Source organism: Pezoporus occidentalis, unplaced genomic scaffold, assembly GCF_034315485.1.
Source record: "Pezoporus occidentalis ecotype Australia unplaced genomic scaffold, CSIRO_AGI_Poc_V1 ctg59, whole genome shotgun sequence".
NCBI classification, from domain to species: domain Eukaryota; kingdom Metazoa; phylum Chordata; class Aves; order Psittaciformes; family Psittacidae; genus Pezoporus; species Pezoporus occidentalis.
In genome coordinates, this window is record NW_026915932.1 from 2,716,307 (window position 1) to 2,727,623 (window position 11,317).

General features: G+C 43.7%; 1 long non-coding RNA gene across 2 annotated transcripts; it reads right to left on the reverse strand.

Annotated features, from left to right (window-relative positions):
• Positions 1–2,273: 2,273 nt before the first annotated feature.
• On the reverse strand, positions 2,274–5,409 carry LOC134174176 (uncharacterized). 2 transcript variants are annotated; one of them, XR_009968536.1, is made up of 3 exons: positions 3,852–5,409; positions 3,326–3,443; positions 2,274–2,995 (listed from the first exon to the last, which is right to left on the reverse strand). It is a non-coding gene; the product is annotated as an uncharacterized LOC134174176 (long non-coding RNA). The 2 variants fall into 2 exon arrangements; XR_009968535.1 differs by having other exon boundaries at positions 2,274–3,443.
• Positions 5,410–11,317: the final 5,908 nt, after the last annotated feature.

The following is an 11,317-nucleotide window of genomic DNA, read 5'->3' on the forward strand; positions in this document are numbered from 1 at the left end:
CTCATTTGTGAACCCCTGTGAAATCCTTGTATTTGCAGTTCAGTCCTTTTCTAGTGATGACCTACTGGTCAAAGAACACCTGTAAGATTTTCAGCCAGGCTTTCAAATACACTTGGTATGTCTGTATTTCAAAGTAGTTTGTGGTGTTTTGGAGGCAGCAACAAACTCTCATGCCTTCAAGTGCCTCCTTCCACATCTAAAGGTGGATAAAACATCAAGTGCCCAGGAATCCATTCAGACTCTTTCAAAGAGTTTTAGCAATAGGAATGGACAGTGAGTGACTCAGTGGCTGAGGAGAGGAAATGAGTCACGAAGCAGCATCTCTGTTAGTGAGCTGGATTGCCCTACACTGAGCCAGGGCCTCTGAACGCCAAAGTGATTGGATTATATTTCTGCTGTATTTTCTGAAAGGAGGCAATAAGTTAAAGCTGGAATGGGGAGCTCTGCCTGCCACCCTTGGAAAGGGAGGGCTCCCACATGCTGCCAGGACTACTCTTTAGCACAGGGGTAAATAGCTTGAATCAGCCACCCAATTTCTTGGAACTACAGAAAACAGAGCTGGAATGAGCCTCTATCCCCTGCACAGTTTTATTTTAAATGATTAATTAATATAATCTAAATTATTTCTTTGGGACCTGGAAAAGTATGCAAAGCTGACAACAGCATGAATTTACTCAGAACAGTAACTTAGTCTTTCTGTGTCCAGTTAACCTACCCGGATACTTTCTAGCCTCATTACCTATGCTTCACAGTTAATCCTGTGTTTTAGCATCCAGCTCAGATGTGGCTTAGCTCACGTTTCCACAGAACCCAACAAAACCTCGCTCCACTGGGGAAGATGGCTCAGAATACACCAAGGTCTTCCTGTGTGGTTGCTTCTGGTCAACTTTCATTGAAAACCTTCCCCAGGAGGGACTGCAGTAACCTGTTACCTGCCAGCTTAGCTTAGTTTAAAGGATGACTCTTATACATAAAGAAAACTGGTAACTTAAAGTGATTTTTTGTTTTTAAAAATTGCTCATTTTTCAGAGTTCTAAATTCTCCTAACCTTGTAATTTGCTACTATACTTATAAATCCACATATAGCTGCATTTGATATTTGAGTATAGTCAGGCTCCATTTAGCCAGGGAAATGCCACTACATGGAAGGAAGCCATCTGTTCTGAAACAATCAGGTTGACCTTGTTTTCCCGTAGGCTGGGATCTAAGAGAAAGGCACATCTTTGTCTCTCTGAGGAGACAAAGTGCCATGCTCTCGAAATGCGGAGCAGCTTCACAGGGACATTCAGAATCTCTGCTGCAATGCACAGAAGGATGATGCTCGTGACAGGAAGATCAGGCTGCCAGGGAAGCGGGTGCAACAGGTATTTTATCTTTATAAGCATCGTCTCAAGCCGTGAATCATTCTGAGGATGCCTGCTACTCAGGTCTGAGAAGCAGGCAGTAGTGAGTAACCGCACCAAAGTCAGAACTGCTTCTGCCTTTGGTACCATACATGTGAGAACAGCTTGTAGATGATGCATTGGAGTCATCTGATACGTTAGCTTACTCTGGACATAGAGCCCTTTGTAAATTGCATGGTGCCAGATTAAGGATGGAAGCTGGAAGAGAAACTTATTCCTGACCTTAGAAGAAAACAGGCATGGGAGAACAGGCATCTCTTTAAAACTTTAAGCTTTATAAGTTTAAATTTGGAAAATGTTATTTTTCTTATAGAAGAATCAAAGAGCAGAAATATCACAATTCAGTATGTGAGTGCTCTGTCAATAATTAATAATGACACATTTAAAGTAATAGGCTACAGCATTACACAAATGCCCTGATGCTTATGCCACATAAGATATGGACTGCAGCCCTCGAGACCCAGCAGGTTTGAGAAGTCTCCATGAGCTCTCCTGAGCACAAATCGAGAGGTCAGAAGTGAGGGAAGAGATCTGATTATTTGACCAGCAGCCAGTTGTGCTTTTCCTACTCCACAACTCTGTGATCGCTAATGAACACCAAGGCAGGCAAGCAGACAGGCTTGTGCTATGATGAGAGAGCCTGTGGGAGGGATACACACCCTTCAGTGTCACAGAGCTTATACTTCCCCTGCAACACTGACCTGAGATCACAATTTATATCTGCACCCACTGGACAGTTTCCTTTTACTGTTGACCTGGGCTGGTGAACGCTTCCAGAGCCCATCATTCAATTGCAGATGGGTTTGGTCCCTTGTGTTAATCTTTCTCTAATTATTATTTTTCCAGACAAACTCACATTTTTTTGCTGTGTACAGAGAGCAAGAGATTTAATGGCTGGCTGAATTAGTTATTTCAGAAAACAACAAAACCAACAAAACAAACCATGCTGGCTTTGCAATTAGGAGAAAAAATGTGGCTGGAGAATAGGGAAAACTTGTTTTGAAATCTGCCAGCCCTTCCCACTGAGAATGCCTCCAGCTGCAGGAACATCAGATCAAAGGCCATCAGTTGTCTTCATCCACATAGTGAGGACTCCAGGAGAGGGAGATCAGAGGTTCCCAGGTGATCAGGATAACATCCACTCTTAGGCTTTGGTGTCCCAGAAGATTTCTTGTTGCCGATTGCTTCTCAGTCTTTTTTAATACACCTCATGTGGCCAATTTCTCTGGGTGGCTTTTAATAACCTCTTCAGGTTTTATTGCTTTCTTGCATTCACATCTTTCTGGAAATCCTTTTCTTTTTAATATGTTTGCCCACACAACATGTCTGATTTCTCAGGGAACAATAACTCTTCAGTAGGATCCTTTTTAATGAGCAACTGAAAAAAAAACATCTTTTGTAGAGTCAACATTTGACATGAGGCCTCAGAAACAGTGTTTTTTTTTTTAAATGCTTTCCTCCTTTTGATTTGGCTCATACATTGTAAGCTCCTGCTTGATTTCCTCCACTTTTCATATTTCTCAACTTTTCAATAGCAACTTTGCTCTGAAAGGTGACTTTTACTATTGCATGCTATACAAAATATACTCCATCTGCAAACAACACAATTTGCTTTCCTGATACCTTTTCTACTGCTAGTATAAACAACCACCCTAAACTGGTATTCAAACTGGGCTCTATCCATGTCCCAGACGCAGTGGCTCATGACACTGAATCTTACAATATCTGGAGTAATTAGTAAAACTAGGTAAACCTATAATGTTGTCAATTTATGTGGATCACAGCTTTCAATATACAAGTTTCTCCAAGCCTTAAAATTAATAGGAATTGGTTTTGAACATAGGAATCTCCAAGGCTCAGAAGGCAGAAGTTAAAAAAGAAGAACTCCAGTAAGGATGTACCAAAGGACCAAAGTTACAAACCAGGCATCCTTGGGCATCCTTTTTCTCAGGCTGTGATTCGGCAGGGAAGACAGACACTTGGTTCATGATCTCCGATTGATTGGGAAAGGGTATATGCAGAACCTCCCATTGTCACCATCTGTAAATTGAGCTCTTCTGATCATACCTTTCATGGGTTTGCAAAGACAACACTATTCACTACAGCATGGCAATGATCTGAAAAACTGAATATAACCCATTCACTGACAATTTCTTCAGTGCTTCTGCTCTAAATTCAAATTCTAAGATCAATTTTTTCCCTCCCATGTCCCCTGATAGATACAAGGTCACCCTGGTGAAAAGGGCACAGCATTACTGGTTTTCACATACTGTTCTCGTGCTTCAGTCCTGATTTGTTTACATCTCCATGGCTGGTCTCCTGTGCTGTGCGATGACCCAGGTTCACCCATCATCTCTCATTTACTTACAGACAGCACAGAAACCTTAAAAACCCCAAACTCACCACACTGACACATCAGCTATCCCAGCCCCAGCACCCACAACTTACTTAGGTTCATCTCTGGTCCTCTTGAGAGCGAGCCAGTTCAGCCATCCCTGAACTCCTCAGCAGGGACCACCTGCTTTCTCCACCAAAGCCAGTTCTGCAGAGAAGCCTTTCTAGCATTCCTTTGGCCTACATTTAATTCTGCTGCTCATCAGAAGAGCTACAGCTCAGCTGCTTAGTTAGCCCACCTCTCTCCCCATCCTTCTGGTTCTTGTTTCCCAGCTCAGAACAGTCAGCCAACATGTTGCTGGCATCACAAATTTCAACCCATTCCAGTGAAACCGCTGCTCCCCCCATAAGATTTCACATATCTTCTCTGCTGGTCCTTTGCTGCCTCCCCTAAACATCTAAATAGCCAGCCCCCTCTCCTGCCCCACCAGGAAACATGTACCTGCTCAGGGAGGGAAGCCAACTCTTCTGAAAGGGTCCAGACTGGGTGCAGACTGAGAAATGGGCTCTGGAAGTTGTCTCATTACAGAAATGGCAAATCATCAGCTATTGCATTCCTAGGACAACTCTTCCTTCCACAGTGATACTATCTGGTTTCATCTACTAATATTTTTTTCCATCTATCAAGAATAGCACAGCCCGCTGAGTAAGTGAGTTTTACTGTGGTAAGAAGCTTTAGAATTTGGGGCTAATGTGTGTATGGAGAAGTTGACACAATCAGTTAAGCTTTTCTACTAATCAGTTAAAGAAGACAAATATGCAGTAAATTAGCCACTAGTGCTAAAGGAAGAAAAAAATATTCCATTCTCAACAAATTATTGAAAAGTTTACTCTTTCAGTGTCTGCAACTAATTGGGTTCTGCCCACACATCAGTGGGGTATCATAAATCCATTAAAACAATGCCCAAAGACAGAAAGATTCTTCAGATTCAAATGTTTTCATAATGTGTTTTTATTCCTCATTATTCCTCTGTCAGCCAGAATAACAACTTCCTACTCACATGGTATAGGTAATTAAATGTTTGCAGGCAATCCCACTCCTCTAATGGTCCCAGCATTACAGCTGTGTAGGTGGAGTTGAATCTGACATTTTGTCAAAGCCAAGTGGCATGCTTCTGTTCTAAGGCAGCTTCAACTCACCATTTAGGGGGTAGGATTGCTCTGGGAATAAAACTGCCTGTCTTATTCTACCGCTGGGTAAAAGGCAGCAGCTCTTGTCTAGGACACCTAAACAACCTACAAATGGAAGATTTGAGCAGTGAATAATTCACCATGTAAGAATTTATCCAGTTTGGACCTTGTCTGAAATAACAGTCCTACTCATCCAAAGAAGAATTTGATGAACTTTCTGGTCATCGTGTATTGGCAACTGAAGTTTGAAGCTCATCACAACAAGGATGAGTGCAATTTATCCTGCCAAGATACTGATTCAGCACTAGCTCAAAACGATGGAGTCAACCCCAGGAGCTGTTTATGAGCAGGAGAACCATCAGTGAACAAACCTGGGCAAATCTGCTTCCTTTAAGAATATATGACTGGAACAGGTTGCCCAAAGAAGTGACAAATGCTCCATCCCTGGCAGTGTGCGAGGCAAGGTTGGACACAGCTTTGGGCAACATGGCCTAGGGTGAGGTGTCCCTGCCTATGGCAGGGGGGATAGAACCAGGTGATCTTAAGGTCTTTTCCAACCCTAACTATTCTATGATTCTATGACTTCAGGCTACGAGATACTCCAGATCTCCAGCCTTCCAGTAAAATCCTTGTCTTGCCCTATCAAGGGTATTTGCTTCTCAAAGAACTCTCTTCTAGAAAACATACCCAATGGTTGAAGTAGTTGCAGCAAGTGAGATGTAGCTGACGGTCAGAGCTATATTACATAAGCTTTGCATGAAACTGTTAAATCATGTATATGCTTGGCTGACACTGATGACTATCCAAAAGCTATTTACAGTGGTATCAATAAATCAGTGAGATCATTGTCCTGCTCCCTCCCTTCCCAATACCTGGATCCTAGCAGATCCAGGTAAGTCAACTGTGTCTCCATAATGAAAACAGAAATTTAATTATTCACAAGCATTCCCCTTGAGCCTTCTCTGGGCTTTTTGTGAATGATTAACAAAGCAGCTGCTCCAGACAGCACTCTCAATCCTCACTTGCTGGCCTGTTAAAAGCAGTGACTCATCAGCACATGACGTCAAACCCTCCTCTCCTCTGAAATGGCAGGAAGGAGGTTTCATTAAAAAGATAAAAAAAGGTATCAGCATAACAGCCTGAACTTCCTCCCAAACACACGGGGTTTGGTCAGGGGTCATCTCTGCCTCAAGAGTTACACCATGCACATTGCACTGACAGCTCCTTCAAAGGGTAAACTTTTCTGGTGAATACTGGAAACATAAAACCAGGTACCTCCTCAGGCAAGCTGGTTTATTAGATACCGACTCAAAACAAACCCCCAGAATTAGGCCTTTTGGGAAGCCCTTCTCCTGCATCTCACAGGAGCGTTGCCCCGCTCAGTGGAGCTTGGCAAGCAGTGAGCACCCATCGTAGCTCTCAATATGCTCAGAACGGGGTGGGAGTACTTTCACAAGACGTTTACACACTACAAAGTAGCTGTTAAGCAGTCCTTGAAACTGCCCAAACAATACTTCCCAGTAACACCCGATAAGGGTGCCCAAACAGACATGTAGAGAAGCAGCATCAAGTCAGTGCTGCCAAATTCAAGACCTTTCCCGTGCCTCTGTGCCTGGCTAAAATTAAGCTGAAATGTGCAGACATGAAAAAGATACGTGAACGCAGCCATGATCCTCTGTCTTTGTCAGAAACGTGGGCCCACTGCCATGAAAGATAGAAGCAGAAGAAGTAATCTAGAAAGGGGCTGTTTCTGTGTAGTTAAAATTCAGATTTTTAATCCAGACGGCAAATCCTTCTGTCGCATGGATAACAGCATTTTACTCAGAAACTGTGCAAAGCAATGAAGAGGAGAACAAGCCGAGTAATTTGAGTTCTTCTCTTACATGGGATTAATTACTGGCATCTGTGATGTTTCACTTTCTCTGCTAGCTTTAGGCTGCAAAGCCAAGCCTCGGTCTCCTCGGAGCCCAGCTCCCGCAGCAGCGCATCCCAGGCTGCAACCACTTGTTCTTGAGCTGCAAAGGGCCACAGCAGGGGACAGGAGATATATTTAGCTCCATGTTCCCGGCTGCCTGGAGGGCAGCATCGCTTACAGCCTGCTACTGACTTCCCCCAGCACGGTGCTGGAAGCAGAAATACTGCTGTTAGCTCAATCTCTTCAGCAAAGGCAGTCAATTAAGGGGTAAAATGGAGGTTTGGAAAGACAGCACGGCAACGTGGGGCACATCCACACACTCGGGCTTTGTGCCAGAGCTGGAAAGTGCTGCTTGCGTATGGCTGCGCTCCCACCTGCACTGCTTCCCCTGCTACTTGTTCAGGCCACAGATACGCTATGAAAGCCCAAGGATGACTGAAATGACTGACCAAACATACATGACAGAAAAGGCGCAGAAAAAACAGTGTAACACACAAGCCTCTGCCTGACATACTTTTCAAATAAAAATAATTATATAAATCAACATAATCTTGATGTCATTTTGCTGAAATTAGTTCATTGTCCGACCTTTCGGCTTTCTGAGTATTCTCAGCCTTGACTCTCTCTGTTTGACTGCTTGATTTTCCGTGGGGTCCCTGTCTACCAGCAGGCCAAATCAGAAGTTGTTTTCTCAGATATGCAGCAAATGGAAAGTTCACAACAAAAATGGCCCCTGGGTATCTGAGTTAGCTCTGGACAACAGAGCACTCTAAAATGGGAGTGAAAATACTCTTACTGCTTATCTTTCTAGAATCACTTAGCAATGCAGTACCAATAGACCTGAATTTTGCACATACCTCATAATCTCAAGTTTAGACCCTAAATAACGTTTCAGTTTGAAAAAGTGCCTAGCTACCATCTTACTTAGTGATAGCAATGCACTATGTAAAACATCACTGTATTGCAGAATTCATCTGAGCTAAATTGAGCATTGCAATTACTTAGAAGGAGAAATGAGGAATACAATACCAGAAACGCAGTCATTCCTCAAACAAGGCTTTCTAAAAGACTTTGCACTCTTGGCAGAAACAGACAGAAAGTATAAGGAAGGGAAAGGTTGCAGAAGTGCTGGCAGAAGGAACTGAGGACTGAGCAGAACACAGCCCCTGGGCTCCACTGCTCTGTCTTCCCTGGTGATAAAAACCTTTTCATTCCTTCTGGGGAAAGTCAGTTAAAAGTGAGTAGATAAAGGAAGAGATGTGAAATGAAGGGGAGTTAATGGAAGCACTGGAGGCAGGAGAGGCTGCCCTCACTCCCGCCACCAGCTGGCACTGAGGACCTCTCTAATGCTCTTGGCAGCCATCCCTGACTAAGAGATGTCTTGCTGCCCCGACCTGTGCAAAGGGGAAGCATCATGCCACAACCCTGGAGGACCTCCCTCCTTCTCCTGGCCAGCATCACCTTGGAGCAGAAAGGGAGCACTTTCACTCCTGTTTACGTGTGTCGCACTATTACTGCTTGGCCTCCCATATACAGCCTTCTGCAGCTGCAGAAAGTTGTAAGTTTAAAACAATGATGTTATAAAAACCTAGCCAATCTGTTTTAATTGATTTTTATTATAATTAATATCGAGAGACAATAAGCAAGCAGCACTGGGTTCACCGGGGAGTCTCCGCTCCGCCCAAGACGCACACAGGGAACTTCTGGGGATAGTCTCTTATACTTTTTGGTTTCCCGGGCTTCCTCAGCCAATCCTGTTGTCTTCTTTTCCTGGGCTTCTCCACCTGTTGTTGGGGTCTTGTCTCTGGGTGAAGAAATATTATGTCTATCACAGGTCTGACCGCCATCTTAGCCCCCATAAATTCCACTCCTTATGTGTTTATTTGTTCAGCGCACAGATTTCACAATGTTCTGTAACAGGACATATCTCTAAGTTACCTACCCCCCCCCCCCTTTTCTAAGAACATTCATGCAATTTAAACAATGAACAAAACATTTCTTTGCACAATATTGCGGTTGACCCAGGGGAATTATTCCCTTGTTTCTTCTTCCTCCTCACTGTGGTATTGACAGGGACACTTATCATACCCTTTGCACATAGCACAATGATCACAAGGGATTCCATCTCCACGCAAAGTGCAATGATCACTAGGACCCCCGAATTGCTGACACGAATCACTCCCAATAACCATATATTTGCCATCAGTACGTTCTTACAAGCACATCTCATTAAGGAACAGAAGGAAATCAGAGGCTGTCCTCTCTCACTAAGCACCCCTTTGCTTTTCTGTTATTTTTTCCTTTTACTGGAGTAATCTCCAAATATTTAGGGTCTCAGATTTTTTCCATTATTTAGGAGAGAACTGGATGCTTCAACATGGCTGTAATATTTAGGAAACCTTATTAGCACAGGATGCACAGGCTGCTTTGTTTGTTAGTGTATGGTAGGACAAGTCAACCAACAGCAAACCCTGTACAAGTCCACTATTCCTGATGTCTCAAAGGATTTAATCTCCCATTTCTTCTGGAAGCCAGCGCAGAGGCTTGGGACACTGATCAGACGCTTACTTGCTGAATGGACTAACGCGACCACCACCAGCCTGAGAGATCCGCTGTCTCTGTGTGCTCTAGGCCCTCCCCATGCAGTGAAACACTAACCCTTTGGAGTAGAAACATTTTTAGTTGATACATTTTTTTGACACTTGAGTCCTAGGTGTAGCACAGCTATGTTGCATTGAACCAGGTCTGAGCTCCAGACCAGCCCTCACTGCAGCCGCAAAAGCAAGTTAGACCAAAGGCTTTTGTGCTTCCTAGATCTCCCCAGCAGGATGCTCTGTGGGACCCTGCAGCGTAGAAGGACAGCACAGGGACAAAGGACAAGCACAAAGCACAGGCGATTTCTGCCCCAGCCTGCCAGGCAGCAGCAGCCCAGCCTGCACTGTGTTGTGAGGTCAGAAAAGGCACAGTAATGTGAGTACAGAACCTCTCCTTCCCCTCCGCAGGCATCAGGCTGAGCCCTGGCCCCTGCCGCAGGTACAGCTGTGTCCAGCTGTGCCCACTTCAGCACAGCTGAAGCACATCACTGACTGCCGAAGCCCCGCTGACCCAGCAGTCCAGCAGAGAAGCCAGGCAAGGCTCAAGTTATCCCTTTTGTAATGCCTCCCCCTTCCCAGTTTGCGTTGGCTTCAAAATATACCCATCTTTTAAGTTTCCCCTCCTCTCAGAAGAGCCCTGCCTGACAGAGGCAAGAAAATGATGTGCAGGAACTTCCCACAACAGCCATTACCTGTTCAAATTAAAGCAAACTTTATTTCTCATTAATTTTATATTAAAGCATGCAACAGTGAAGAGAACTCCCCTTTTCTACACCTAAACAGAAACAGCTGTTTTCCCAGTGCTGAGCAAGCAAGGCAGGGGGAGCAATTTAAACCTGAAAAAACGCAGGTAGCCCTGTTAAAGCAGTCTGAGCTTCTTGCATGCTTGCAATAAAGGACACCCTAAAGTACTTTCTGAATTCAGGTCTCATGCACAGTTGTTACAAACAGTTACAGAGTGTAAGAAAATAGAAAAAGAAAATGATTGTGCTTCTGGTTTTCATCAATTTATCTGCTATTTCAATTTTCTGATCAACTACCAATGAGCCACAACACGGTTCATATAACAGAATAAAGAGTAAAACCAACCAGTACCATCCCCCCCCCCAGTGAAGGCACAGCTGTCCTTGTACTTCATTACTCCCTAAGCACTACCTGGGAGTTAGACAGCAAAACAGAGAATCCCTTATAAGGCTGCTGCAAAGAAAAATGTAACCAGGTATTTCTATATTGATCCTTGATATCACAAGCAGTACTAGGCTTGTGTCACACTAAAGAAGTTGGCATCAGGAAGAGAATTTCAACTGAGGGAATTGTCAGGGCAGACTGTCCAAGAACATTTTGGGGTCTCCACCACAGGCTGATTTAATGAAGTTAGAAAAACATCACTCAGATCCTGCCTGGGACCAAAGGATACACAGGATTTCTTGATGTTATAGTCCTTCCACTCTTATGCCAGGTTCAAACATAAATGCAAGAGTATAGATTATGACATAACATTTTTGACATACTAATTAATTTCATCATCACTCAGAACTGTCATCTTTAATGTTGCTGTTTCCTCATATTAACCCAGCCAAAATGAATCAATGTTTTATTACTGCATTTAAAAATAATTTATATTTCATTGCCCTCTGCAGTACCTTTTTTTTTGCCAGAACATTCCTATCATTGCCAACACAACGCTGTGTCAGTCCTTGCCAAACAAGAACTGATTACCCAAGCCAGTTTTTCCTCTGAGAACAAGGACCACCTTGTCACTGACAACAGACACCAGAAAAAACCCTCATTTGCCCCAGTTGCAGCTGTCAGCTTCCAAACCCAGTCAGTTTTTTTCCCTTTTTCCCCAGAGTACTCCTTTCCTCCCACATTGTCAAGAT